The 12500-nt window shown below is 44.5% G+C and overlaps 1 protein-coding gene across 1 annotated transcript in view; it reads right to left on the minus strand.

The window, feature by feature from the left end:
* The window catches only part of LOC138976855 (probable G-protein coupled receptor 139), a 106938-nt gene that overhangs the window by 93458 nt on the left and 980 nt on the right, over positions 1 to 12500 (minus strand). The gene's annotated exons all lie outside the window — the stretch shown is intronic.

A 12500-nucleotide genomic window follows, 5' to 3' on the forward strand; every position in this document is an offset into this window, starting at 1 on the left:
AGCGGCGAAATAAATTGGAGTAGTGGCGATTTAAAAGCAGAATAATCAGCGAGTTAGGAGTGTTTTGAGGGAGTGAAATACATGTTGTAATAAACTGCAATGCAAGGGTCAACACAATACAAATCTCATTCCAGGTTAGAGAAATAAAACGTGGGATTAAAGCAGATCAAAACCTGGTCACAAGTTCACTCAAAATAGGAAGGAAGTGGAAAAAATGAAGAATGAAAGGCTAGGCGTTGGAAAATTATAGAGTGTTAGAGTGCAGAGTTTATGTGACCCTCCTCCTCAATGTGTCCAATTTGAGCACATTAGGAACGCTTGGCATTTCTTTTATTTGTTTGATGGTCGCGACGCTAAGGCCCCCCCCAAAAAAGGTGTGGTTAAGGTAACATAGCCAAAAAAAAATAGGGTAGGAAGGTAGGCAATCACTTTTTTTTTAAACTTTTTTTTTTTAATGTGTACAAATTAAACATACTTGACAGGGAAATAAGTGTGCGACTCGAGCGGTTTCGCTTTCATTGCGTTTTCTGCACTCGGGTTTTTTTTGTTGTTTTGTTTTTGACAGATGTAATAAAAAGTTATAGGGTCGGCCCCTAAAAATAGGGTAGGTCGGGTTACCGTAACCACACCTATTTTTGTTTTTAGGCCTAACGCAGTCATTGTGTGTCGATTGTTTTCTTCTTGTTCTTGTTCTTGTTCTTGTTCTACTTCTTTTTCTTCTTGTTTGATCTTCACGGTGTCCAACAAATGTGATATCGAATTAATTTCTAAAGGAATCCGAAGAAAATCTGAGAATAACTCGCGTTCCTCGAAACCCAAGCCAAAAGTCCTAGCTCAAAACTTTTCAACAACTGTTCTGTCAATTTGTGTTCAGGGGTTTTCTTTCATTTATACATGTTCTCTCCTTGTTCAGCCCCTGAACGATCACGTTCATTTTTCACTCAATGACCTCGGACCGGAATTTTGTTTTTTTACTAGATCAAAACTTTGCACTGAACAAAGTATGGCATGACAAACTGACAACGCTCACTCAGAACGGTACAGACCTTCGATGGGTTTGTTCGCAGAAGGACAATGTCAACAACGAGACCTGTGTCTTTGGTAACAAAGCCTTTCTGCGGGAACTGTGTCGTGAGGTAATTTGTCCCAACCATTGTTACAAGACTGGCTGCGGTTAGAGCAAAAAGGACAGGAGAGCTCTTTGATCAGAGGCTCAAGATCATGGGTCAAAAATGTTGGACCACATGTTGGCAAGGTTTGTGTTGAAACTGTGTAGGAAGTCATTATAGGGGCTCCGCTCACATATGTAACTTCAGCAGGACCGACGACGCACTGCAGATTATCCCAGCCCGCAACACGTTGGATGAAAGGAAAACAAATACTCGTCATAATCCCAATCGCGGCATAAATAACATTTCATTTCATTTTTCATTTTCATTACTTTATTGTCCCATCGCTGGGAAATTCGGGTCGCTTCCTCCCAGTGGAAAGCTAGCAGCAACGGAGACGCGCTACCCAGGTGTCTGCGTGTTTAGGTGTATTCAGCCACCTGCACTTATGGCAGAATGACCAAGGTCTTTTACGTGCCATTGTGATGAAACGGGGGTGGGACATGGCTTCCGTCTCTGGGTCTGCACATAAAGTTGACCCGTGTCCGTCCCGGCCCGAATTCGAACCTGCGACCTTTCGATCACAAGTCCAGTGCTCTACCAACTGAGCTACCGGGCGTCGATCGTCACTCTGTGCCGTTGAAACTGCGCAGGTATATTCTGCCCATTAGACAAACACACTGACCTTGATGTTGTCTTGCGTTCAAGTGATTGAGAAAATGGATGGGTTTTGCAACCGGTTGACTGAGTATTCATCGTCGCTTTGGTGTCATTTAAGGATCGGTTTTAAATTCAACAGGTGTCGAAGCTGTGTGTGAGTGTGGTCGGGGTGGCGGAGAGGATAATGTGTGTGTGTGTGTGTGTGTGTGTTTGAATGTGTGCGTGCGTGCGTGCGTGTGTGTGTCCGTGTGTGTGTGTCTGTGTGTGTGTCTGGCTGTGCGTTGATGCGTGCGTGTTTGCGTTCATGCGTAAGCGTTTGCTATTTTTCATATTGGTTCACGACCAGGCACTTCCTTTTTACCATTGACCTTTACATGTCCCTCAAAAGACTGTGCTGCTTGCAGCCACTAAGGACTGGACTGACTTCACCGCTGTGTCTCCGTCTGCTTCACTTGGCTCAGACACCCTCAGAAACAATTGCAAGAGTCAGTGATCTGGTGTGACCTACTCAGTTGCTGAGACCTGTTGAACTGTTTGACATCCGTGTGTGTCCCTACTGTTAACCTCCACTGCCAACACCTCTCTCTGTCTCTGTCTCTGTCTTTCTCTGTCTCTGTCTGTTTGTCTTTCTCTGTCTCTGTCTGTCTGTCTGTCCAGCTGGCTGTCTCTCTCTCTCTCTCTCTCTCTCTCTCTCTCTCTCTCTCTCTCTCTCTCTCTCTCTCTCTCTCTCTCTCTCTCTCTCTCTGGTCGTACAAAAGCAACCACTGTCTCTCTCTCTTATCGTTGGGCGGGGACGTAGCTCAGTTGGTAGCGCGCTGGCTTTGTAGCCAGTTGGTCGCTATCAGCGTGGGTTCGATCCCCACGTTCGGCGAGAGATTTATTTCTCGGAGTCAACTTTGTACAGACTCTCTTCGGTGTCCGAACACCCCCGTGTGCACACATGCGCACGAAAAAGATCCCACGTTCACAGCAAAAGTCTCAGGGCTTGGAAAACACGAAGACACGCATGCATCATCTCTCGTCTCTGACTATCATGATCGTATTTCGATACTTTGAGTTTGACGAGACAAACCCAATGCTGGTGTGTCGAAGAAGACAGCCACAGCGGGCTTGTTCGAATCAAAGTATCACACCATATCTTCAGATCAGCGTATTACCAATACCTGTCCCAATATAGACCAGTTGGTCTAAGAGGACGTTAAACCCTAATAGTCAGTCTTTTATCGTGCAAATGTTTTCTTATGAAACTTTAAAGGGCAAACACTGATTGACTTCGATATTTTATTTGTGTCGTGTTTCACGCACGCACGCACGCACACACGCACTAACGAACGCACGCACGAACGAACACATGCACGCACGCACGAACACATACACACACACACACCTCTCTCTCTCTCTCTCTCTCTCTCTCTCTCGCTCTCTCTCTCTCTCTTTCTCTCTCTCTCGCTCTCTCTCTCTCTCTCTTACCCTCTTCTCCCATATCCCTTTCTCGCTCATTCTCTCTCTGTGCGGAAATGCCAAATCAGTAATTTTCCCGCAAGATTGGACAGAAATAATGAGGAATTCTATTTCAGCAAAACATTTACCACAAAAGTCTACATCGCTCCAAGTCATATAATCAGCCTTTGCGTTTCACGTAGAACTATTTTGTTTACACAGTGTGCCGACTCCCTCAGTACTGGATTTCTGAGAAAAAAAACAATACGTTGTAGAATCAAGATACCATGCACACGAGACCATGTCAAGACACACTTCCATCACGCTGCGCATCACGCTAATTTGATTCAATAATTGGTATGTTATGGAGAATTGTTTTTGTAAGAAAAGTGGGGACGTGTGTGCTTTAATTCAGAAATAATGAAGGGTCTACAACTTGAGACATGTGAGCGATTCGATTCCTATGGGACTCAGAAACAACTGAGGAAGCTTGGGTAAAATTAGTGTTCCTTTGATAATATTTTACTTTTATTTTGCAAGTAAAGGCGAGGTGATTTGATTTTTTACAAACTCTCTCTCTCTCCCAAACAGTAGGTGTGTGTGTGTGTGTGTGTGTGTGTGTGTGTGTGTCAGTTCTCGCGCGCACTTCAAGTTCGGGTCGGCGTATGCGACGGAAAAAATAATTATTCTAATCCTGCTCCGTCATTTGTTATTGCGCAGTCACAACCATTGTTCTGGAAATGAGGTTAGGTAGTCGCGACTTGAACTTTTCTACCCTGTACGATTTACACCGTACAACAGGTGTTTTTGAAAGCGGCGTTCAGTATGCACGCATTGTGTCCCAAGATAAACCCAATAAATATCTGCCAAAGAAAGGGAAACCACTGCAATAGTTTTTCCTACAAAGCTGAGCGCGCGCATTGCAACGACAGTTTCCTAACGTTTTTAAAGCATTAATTCTGCATAAAAAAGAACTTATTATTTTAGCCTTAAAGTGTTCCTATTGTTCGGTGTTATTGCTACAAGCTCAAAAAAACTACACCATTAAGTTAATCAGGGATTAGAGCTTGTTAACATAATTATAAGGGACATCATTGTAGATCCCTTGACACGCATGCAGGAACAAAACCCGGGTAGCACCGTATACTGTATGGCAGCTCGCTTTCCACCAGGGAGAAAGCAGCCCGATTTTCTATGAGGGTAAGCTCACAGAACTATATCAATCGTATCGTTATCCTTATCGTTATCCTTATCGTTATCCTCATCGTTATCCTTATCGTGCGTCACGGACATCCTAGATGTACTAAAAACCCAACAGCCTCGGTCCTTTCTGTTGTGAGTGGGAATTTGCTTGTTTTAAAGGCACGGTGCAGCTCACAGCCTTCGTTTTGCGTTTTTGTTGCAGCTGAGTGCATTTACAGTTCAAAAATCCTCCTATGGTAGTAAAACAAACCCAAAACTACCCAACGACGACATCTGTGAAGCTCGACAGTTTCTTGTTCACGCGAGTGCATAAATTAACCTAGTTATTACGTTGGTGTTTGGTCGGAGTTCCATTCAACTGAGTGATTCCGGCCTCGATTTTGTTTTACACAAACTCATGATGACGTCTGACATAGTTTGCTAGTGAGGTGTCTTTTTGTGCATGATGTGGTGATCTACCTGATCTAAATTTAGATCCAAAAATAGGTCAAGACCAGCCGGGTCCGAGTACGAAATTAATTCGTAAAAAAATCGCAGTTTTTGACTCTTTGGGTGCAAGTCAATGAAACTTGGTAGTTCTTCTAACGGATAGCTGCCTGAGGTATGACTAAAAGCCCCAGGGGCTCCGTGCACCTAGATTTGACAAGTTCAGTACCTTTAATGGCCACATTAATTTCATAAAATGACACCTGAGACACCTACCATATTTCTGCTATGAACGCTTTGCAAGAAATCCTCATCCCACGGCGATGTTCAAAACTAAAAACTGCAATTAGCAAACGCTGATGTTTTTGTCCCCCTGCATTTAGATTTGAATTACAAGACGAACACTGTGTATAATTGTTCGAAGTACTCTTAGAAAGTAGGTGGCTTTAAGCACTGAGAGGAAACATCTTTTTTAAATTAATGGTTCCTTGTTCAAATTACCGAGGTCGCGGCTTGTTCGCGCAATTGAGTCATGTCATGAGTTCAACCATGCACAGGTCTAGGTAAAGGTGAACAATTACATATGTTCCGTTTCTCTGAATCAATTGGAGCAAATATCATGTAAAGTCGAAGAAGAAACCTCAGATGACTAGCCTGCATTCCTGCCCACACACAGTTTAGACTCGAGGTCCTACGTGTCATCAAAGCAGTCCAAGTTAAATTCAAAAATACGTTCAAACAGGGTCGCCATTTGTTTCAGGTGTCCCTTGGGCGCGTGTAGCCGACTGACGTAAGCTCGAAATGGTCCACACGGATAGCCTCCGCAGTTTGCCGCAAAGTTTAAACAGAAGCTACAGCGTCGTAATTTCCCCACACAAAAACAACTTAACTAATGAGACCTCACTGCACGCACGAAACATGTGCGCGACAGTAAACCTGGTATGCGTGGCGTCTTGCCCTTGCAAGCTAAACCCGGTGTTTGAGGATGGAATTAAACATGTTTTCTTCGAACACAAACTTGAATCAGGGAGGTGGTTAGTTGCGCTGGAGGAGCTAAGAGGCACGAAAGGATGATTGCCAGAAAGGTCAAAGAGTGTTCTGCTCTGCGCACTAAAAATCAACATTAAGAAATAAGACGTTTTTTCATGGCAAATTTACAGTCCTGTTTTAGAGACAGTCGTTGCTTTGTTTTACGACACCTTGCTTTGTTTTATTGCTTTAGTTTTAGCACGATGAGCCACATACAACTGTGATTCCCTCTATCAATCTTTTCTTTTCACTGGTTTAACGTGGACGTTTTAGAGTCACACTGGGTTCACATTGAGGCTTTCTATATATACTTTTTAATAACCGTTGTTACCCCAGCCACTGGTTTCAAGTTTAACGGACGTTTTACACTTATTGTTTTAATTGTTTTACAACTCCACCGTATCGTCGCTTTATTCTAACGTCTAAGAATCCTAATTGGGCTCAGTTTCTGTACTTACCCTCTCCGTGACACGACGGTGCCTATTGAAGTCACACTTAGCACGTGCATGTCGCTCCTTCGTGTGACGTATGCAGCTGGAAACACCTCTTCGCGATGAGTTAATGGCAATTAACTCAGAGAACGCAGCACGTGCAAACACGTTGAGCAATTCGCTAGCATCCGCACAAAGACCAAACTTGTGTGCAGGAGGTTATAAACTTCAACTGAATTCACGTCCTTTGGCTAGCGTGTTAACAAAACATGCCTCTAATTGGCAACTGCTGTTGCTGACGACGGTAAATCTGATTGTAATCACCATGGACTTCTTTCTCACCCAGGTTCCAAGAATGTACAACCTTTATATTTGTGTCTCTTTACCAATTAATGTGTGCTTGACAGTGCCGGATCATAAACTGCACTCATTTGGCTGTCAATTAAGCGAACGATGGTTTAGAGTCCATGCGATAATGGCATTTACTTGATTACGCTGTTTATGACGTTTATCTGGCTTGGGAGGAGTTAATTTCATATCATGCTGCATTGTACTGGCCATTATATAGCAGTTTCTCAGGCTAGATAATCAGGTCTGAAGGGAGAAGCTTTTTGAAATAAGATCCTAACGATCATGTATTAACACACACGATGCCGCTGCGGTATTAACACTTTGATCAATAGCGAGGACGTAAGGGTTCGTTCGTTTGCTGTGGCAACGGCAGCCTTGACATGTGATAGCGTTATGGTTCTTATGACAACTGAAAAACAGTAAGGGAATTTTAAACACATGACACAAGACAGCTGTTGTAGTGATGATATATACTGATAACTAAAGTAACTTAACTAACTGAGAAAAGAAAAACACATTTGCATCGGTCTCGAATAGGAATATCAGCTGAAGAGACGATACAAAATAATAACGAACCAACCAACCAACCAACCAACCAACACACCAACGAATCAACTTAGACCCAAAGAGCTAAACTTGTACTGTATCAACATGCATGTGTCGCATGACATCTTTGCATCAGGCTTTCTTGCTGATCAAAACGTGGGCCAGCTCTGCCTTCTCGTTCCCGCTCATTTCACGATCATCAAACTTGAAGGCAGTCACGTTCGACTGCAAAGATAACCCGCCAGGCCATTTTCTCACACCGAACACAAACACGAACCTGCGGCGCGTCTGTCGTCTTCAAGTCACAGGCCGGAGTACTGATTGGAAACACAGGAACTGCATGAAGTAATCGAAACCGCAGTCACGGATGTCTATCGTAAATATCAACGAATGACAGCTGTCACTGAGGCCAGGCTTCAGTGATGTGAGTTTGTCTGACGTGGTTGTGACTTTGGTCATTACTGAGACTTCCTGTAGTCTCTCTAGATTTGGTGCTTACTCCACGTTACTGAAGTTGTAAAGTAAGCTTATAGATACATGTCAGCATGTGAAGAGGCCCGCGCGGACCTATAGGGCGATTCACCACATGCACACGGTCTGCACGGGAAGAATGATATCCTAACGTTCTGTCCACACTGTGGACTGTCATATTCACGCTGAGCAAGCCATCCAGGAGGAAATGACAACTCTCGTGGGTATATATTGACAAGGTCTGGACCCCCAACCTTTAGCTTGTCTAAGGACAGCGACGCGTCATACACAGTCTCTCCTTTAGGGGCGGGGTTATACGGGGTTATACGTACGTAGCTCAGTCGGTAGCGGCGCTGGCTTCAAAACCAGTTGTCGCTATCGGCGTGGGATCGACCCCCACGTTTGGCAAGGGATTTATTTCTTTGTGCAAACTCTCCTCGGTGTCCGAACACCCCCCGTATACACGCATGCACACGATAGAGATCCCAAGCTCACAGCATGCAGAAAAAAAGACAAATATGTTGGGAAGCGCCGCACCGTATGTCATATCACCCCCCCCCCCCCCCACCCCCCCTCCCAGTGCGAAAGCAGCCCGAATTTAATGGGGGTATCCTTGATTACGCCTATATAAAATCATATCCTTATCCTTACTAAACACCGCAGGGCCTTTTGTCTTCCTTACCAAGGAACAGGGTATGTGCATGTTGCCTACCTTACATTTCTCTGTCAACAGCAACACCTTTCCCTGAGGCATGAGAGAGAGAGAGAGAGACAATGACAATGACAATGACAAATGACAATGACAAATCTTTATTTTTCGAGGGTGACAAGAATAAGCATAGATATGCTTTTTTGCATCTGGCCCTCGCCCTAAAGAGGGACTAAACTATTTTACTATAACTATGACTAGAAAAAGGTTACATAAAAACATTAATGGTAGAACATATAAGTTTATGTACATGAAGCGCATTATGTAGAAGCATTGTAGATCATAAGGTAGTGTTCAAAATTGGGTGTAAAGCAATGAAGATAAACGGAAAGTAACCCAACAATACATTAGCTCAGCAAAACAATGTATTACAGAGCCAAATCTTCGTGATTTTGTCACAATAAACCATAATTCCGATAATGAACAACTGTATACAAAGAAAACATACCAACCAATCAAGTTTATTTGTTCATAGAGTTCATTAAATGGAAAGAATATTTGGTTCTAAAAGAATCCGTGTTGGTGGATTGCCGCAGGGCGTCCGGAAGAGCGTTCCAGAGGCTGCTTCCTGAATAAACAAGACTTGATTTAAATAGGTCTATCCTAGGAAGAGGAGTGTTTAGTTTTATAAAGTGGTGCGAATTCTTCAAGGAGAACTTTGAGCAAATGGTTTCGGGTGCATTTTCTGTCATAATTTTATGCATCATTATTATCGAGAGAGAGAGAGAGAGAGAGAGAGAGAGAGAGAGAGAGAGAGAGAGAGAGAGAGAGAGAGATTTGCCACTGCACTAATTTTGAGATGAATAAAATCAATCAGAGGGGTTTACCACTGTACTTATTTTCAGATGAATAAAATCAATCACCCACACCACAGACTGCCACCTGTTCCCCAGCCAGCACGTGGCACTCGTAGACGGCTGGTACAGCTACAGTTACATCGCTTCGTCAAGGTCCTGATGATTTTTTCAGCTCCTTTCACGCATCGTAAAAGCATGTCAAGGCCAGCGATTAGCTCTTGAGCCGAAACTTGCGTAATTTATTTCTAAGGCTAGTCTGGATTCCGACACTAGATCTCAGTGGTGTTCCGGCCTCGCAGGTGTAGCACAGGCAGTGAGCTGTACACAACTGATACCTCGGTCGGGTTATATGTGGCGTTGGCGTAATCGACCATGGGTTTTGTCCTCCGGCATGGGCTAAAAATGATCTCATGATGTGATTCGCTTGCTGGAGTTTGTGCTAAAACACAGAGATATGAAACTGTAGAAACTAAAGGAGAGTGTTCGACAGAAAAATAGTGCCAACACACATTGTCACTTCTGTTGTTCAGCAAAGTCTTGGGGCAAAAAGGAAAAGGTCTGAACCGGAATACTCCAGGAATTGTCTCCCTTTTTAGTAGGTGGCGCTAGTTTGGCTGTTCCCTCAATTGCCAACACCCCTCGTTTTTACATGCCCAGAGAAAAATGGGCCATCAGGGAATAAAGGCGGTGAAGACTGAGGTGCTATATAATGTCCGCACACACACACACACACACACACACAGTTCCTGCATGTGTGCGGGTGCTGAATTCAAAGCAGCTCTATTTTTGCTGCAGATTAATGAGAGAGGTTTTGAAATGTTAATTAAAAGGTTAATTTCTGCTTGCTGGTTATGGGTCAATGTCCAACGTGGATTTGGATTGCTGTGGCCTCTAGTTTGATACTGTGCTGGTGAAATGTGCTATTGCTATTTGCTTTTGTTTCGTACTGTTTTTGTTTCCGTCTTCTCGACCAGCGAAAACATGCATCCAACTGATTTCAAAAGACTTGGATTCAAGGATTATGAATACAAAACAAACTGGTTGTATGTTATTGGAACGTTTAACTATTGACAAAACAAAACTTTACGTTTACAGTACGTCGACCCAGTTGTCTTTTAAGTAGACAGACAGACAAACACTTATGATACAAATAATGAACTGATCTCAAAATCGTCGATGAATCTCGCTTGCAGAATGCCGGCGAGGTAAGGATGTAAAGTTCATTACTTGTTTCATACGTGTTTATCTTGACGTTATATATTGGACACCACAAGGTAAAACGTGTTTGGTTTACCTGTTCAAAGCTGATTTTACACGGCCTAAACCGCTATAGATCCTCCCAAACCCAAGTCTAGATCTTGAAATGATAAACGCTTAATTTTACCACTTTCGCTTTATTTCGTCTTGATCTGTTACACACTGCAAGGTCCAATATTTGATCAATGTTAGTTTTCCTTTGCAAAACTGACCCATATCATTGGTTTCTAATTAAGTAAAAATGAGAAGGTACAAATAAAAAGAAAGCACACTTGAAGTCTGTTGGGGGCGGGGGTGCGTGCAGGGGTATGTTCAGACGTGTGTGCGTACGTTCGTGCGTGTGTCCATGCGTGCATATGTTCATGCGTGTGTGCGTGCGTGCGTACATGCATGCGTATGCGCATGTGTGCCTGCGTATGTGTGTTGTGACCATTCACATCTTACTTTATCTAGATCTTCCATTGGACACCGCAAGGTCGAATCCCTGATTCGCTTTTCGTTCCCTCTTGATGCGATCAAATTTCACGCCTGTCAGATTATTCGATCGGTTTTTCTCCCCGAATTGTGAGGGATGGACATGGCTGTGGAGAAACCTGACCCTTATCCCGACTGGAAAAGCTAAATGGGACGTGTAGCATCATCGGAATTACTTAGCAGGGAATCGACGTAAATTGTTGAAGATTTGATGTAATGGTTGGTGCACCTCGGTATTTGATTACTACGCTTTTGCTTGTGATTGTTTGTGTTTATCACAGTTACATGTAGCTTCTATCCAAAGAGTGTGGTAAGCAGGGTTTAAGCGTTTTAGAAAGAGCGAGAGAGGGGGAGAGAGAGAGAGAGAGAGAGAGAGAGAGAGAGAGAGAGAGAGAGAGAGAGAGAGAGGGAGAGAGAGAGCGAGAGAAAGGTGGGGGGGATGGGCTAGGTTGAGTGTATGTGTATGCTAGTGGGAGGGGGGGCGTGTGTGCGTGCGTTCTTGCTTGCTTGCGTGCGTGCGTGCTTGCGTGCTTGCGTGTGTGTGTGTGTGTGTGTGTGTGTGTGTGTGTGTGTGTGTGTGTGTGTGTGTGTGTGTGTGAGAAAAAATGTAAGTTTTACGCCCTCACAGCAAAGCCATTAGGGGCATGTTACACGGGAAAACCCGACTTTGTATGATACATAAAAAATAAAAATGCAGGGGGGGGGGGGGGGATGTAGACAGCTGGCTGCCGGCTGCTAGAGGAGACCTGAAATGGGCTAGGGACCGGGTTGGGTCGTCTTGGGTCAGTGCTGAAATGGTTACTTTATTGGCTGTTGGCCGAACGGACACCCGAGCTTCATATTTTTGCATGCATGTATTCGTGTTTCCAAGGCCTGAGGCTTTCGCTGTGACCCTGGGATCTTTATCGTGCGCATGCGTGCACACGGGGGTGTTCGGACACCGAGGAGAGTCTGCACAAAGTTGACTCTGGGACACACATCCCGCGCCGAACTTGGGGGTTGAACCCACGCTGATAGTAACAACCGGTTTTAAAGCCAGCGCCTCTACTGACTGGGCAAACTCCCCCCCCCCCCCCCAATTGGTTGGGGTCAAGAAGTTCCATGGAGGGCGGGGGGTATGGAGTAACACATAGTGTTTTGCTCAGAACATTCCCACCCAAGCAGAGCCGCGCTAGGGGTACGCATTACCGTGAAGCTGGCAGTCAGTGCTACCAAATGTCGTCTGTGTCTACCACTCGGTGGTGACTTAATGTGGGTCTATGTAAGCAGATGCCAGCGCAAGCAATCTGATGCAGAGTCAGGAGGCGGTTTGGTACAAGAGAACCTTAGAGGCCACAGCCTCGGCCGTCTAAGGGATCTGTGTGTCCGGAGTCACATTTGGTTTCTGAGGTTCAAGCGGAGCTGTTGCCTCTGCTCCCAAGTTCCCGTGTCTGGAGGCGTTTTTGGTATGGAAGCAAACCTGTAGGTTGGGGCCTCTGCCTTTCAGGATGCCAGGACTACAAAATGTGTGTCTTGGGACACATTTAGCTTAAGATTCCAGAAGTGGATCTGTGCTGTGCTGGGTCTGCTGCAAGCACACTAGAACCAGCTCGCAACA

The sequence above is a fragment of the Littorina saxatilis genome, linkage group LG1 (genome assembly GCF_037325665.1).
Source record: "Littorina saxatilis isolate snail1 linkage group LG1, US_GU_Lsax_2.0, whole genome shotgun sequence".
NCBI classification, from domain to species: domain Eukaryota; kingdom Metazoa; phylum Mollusca; class Gastropoda; order Littorinimorpha; family Littorinidae; genus Littorina; species Littorina saxatilis.